Here is a 2,480-nt window from a genome sequence, read left to right on the forward strand (position 1 = left end):
TCACTGTACGATCTCGATAGGAATGATCGACCGACAAAGGTGAAAACGTGATTCACCTAAAGGTCGATTAAACCAGGACAGAAACCACCATCTACAAATCGGCAAAGATGAACACAGAATAATGCAAGAAGTTATCGAAAGTGATCCCAAAAAGAACCTGACGAGGTCTTATGGATTGCTATGTAATAACTTAAAAAGACTGGCCGACACTAAAAAGTCGGACCAAGTCAATCCAAGTTATCAGCAAATCCCTGGAAAGAGGTCTGGCCAACCCTATTAAAGAGGAATTGCTATAACTTAGAAGAGATTGACCTAACAAAGCCGGTCTCCTACAAGACAAGTTGTAAAAGTAATCCCTAAAAGAGACCTAACAAAGGTCCAAGAAAGAGGATTACAAAAACAACTTAGAAAAGATCGACCTAACGAAGTCGGTCTCCTACAAGACAAGTTGTAAAAGTAATCCCTGAAAGAGACCTAACAAAGGTCCAAGAAAGAGGATTACAAAAACAACTTAGAAAAGATCGACCTAATGAAGTCGATCTCCTACAAGACAAGTTGTAAAAGTAATCCCTGAAAGAGACCTAACAAAGGTCCAAGAAAGAGGATTACAAAAACAACTTAGAAGAGATCGACCTAACGAAGTCAGTCTCCTACAAGACAAGTTGTAAAAGTAATCCCTGAAAGAGACCTAACAAAGGTCCAAGAAAGAGGATTACAAAAACGACTTAGAAGAGATCGACCTAACAAAGTCGGTCTCCTACAAAACAAGATAATCCCTAAAAAGAGACCTGTACAAGGTCCAAGAAAGAGGATTATCAAATAACTCGACAGATCCCGACATGACAAAGTCGACCCGAAAAGATAAAGTTACAAAAGATAAATCCCTGAAAAAGACCTGAACAAAGGTCCAAAAAAGAGGATTATCGAGTAACTCAATGACGTCCGACATGACGAAGTCGGCCCAAAAAAAGATAAAGTTACAAAAGGCAAAACCTCAAAAGAGATCTGAACAAGATCTAAGAAAAAGGATCACTTAGTAACGAAACGGGGACCAACATGAAGAAGTCAGACTAAAGCTACAAAAAGTTATAAAAAGTAATCCCAAGGGGTTGCTCGAAAAGATCAATTGAGAAGATCAACCAACAGAGGGGAGATAACTCGACCCGATAGACCTCGACCTCGCCACAAAAGCAATCAAAAGAGGATGGATAAAAAACAACTCTGAAAATTCCAGGTAAATGCTAAAGAAAGCTGCAAGCAAGCATATCGTAGTTACCATAAAACAAAGACTCAACAGGCCGCTTGAAGCCAACCCCAAGAGCAAGAGAAACCATTTTGTTTTTCAAAATAAAGTTGCTAAAAGTAGCAACTGGAGTATCAACAGTCAACAAAACATCATTTACAAAAAAGAGTTCAAAGCCTACAAATCAGGCTATTTACACAAATACTTAAAAAAGGAGGTCAACCAAGATTTGGAGCCTTCTCGGTAGCATCAGTACGGGGAGAAGGAGGGCAAGACTGAATAGGCACAGCATCTACAGTTCCATCATCCCGGTTCAAAATCTGGCAATCCGGATCAGACATAACAGGAAGAACCGAGGAGGTCGACACTTTGACAGAAGGCACTGGGGGAGGGTCAGCATCATCATCATCCTGGTCATCAGGGACAATCTTACCATCCCTCACAACATTCTCCAGGCTAAGGAGAGTAAGGTCGGCCTCAGGAGCAATAACTCGAACCTGCTCCTTCAGGTTCTTGTAGGCAGCAGTTACATTGTCAACAAGATGACCTTGAAGCTTGGAGTAATCAGCTCGGACGTTCTCCAACTCCTTCTTCAGACGCATTCCCTCCCAATAAGACGTGACATAGCTATCCTTATGCCTCAGTGCCGTGTCCTCAGCCAGCCTCACTGATGAGCGGATAATTTGTATACTTTTTGGCATTGTTTTTAGTATGTTTTTTATATGATCTAGTTAGTTTTTAGTATATTTTTATTAGTTTTTAGTTAAAATTCACTTTTCTGGACTTTACTATGAGTTTGTGTGCTTTTCTGTGATTTCAGGTATTTTCTGGCTGAAATTGAGGGACCTGAGCAAAAATCTGATTCAGAGGCCAAAAAGGACTGCAGATGCTGTTGGATTCTGACCTCCCTGCACTCGAAGTGGATTTTCTGGAGCTACAGAAGCCCAATTGGCGCGCTCTCAACGGCGTTGGAAAGTAGACATCTTGGGCTTTCCAGAAATATATGATAGTCCATACTTTGCCCAAGATTTGATGGCCCAAACCGGCGTTCAAAGTCACCTCAAGAAATCCCAGCGTTAAACGCTGGAACTGGCACCAAAATGGGAGTTAAACGCCCAAACTGGCACAAAAGCTGGCGTTTAACTCCAAGAAAAGTCTCTACACGAAACTGCTTCAATGCTCAGCCCAAGCACACACCAAGTGGGCCCAGAAGTGGATTTTTATGTCATTTACTCAT

Source organism: Arachis duranensis, chromosome 4, assembly GCF_000817695.3.
Source record: "Arachis duranensis cultivar V14167 chromosome 4, aradu.V14167.gnm2.J7QH, whole genome shotgun sequence".
Taxonomy (NCBI): Eukaryota; Viridiplantae; Streptophyta; class Magnoliopsida; order Fabales; family Fabaceae; genus Arachis; species Arachis duranensis.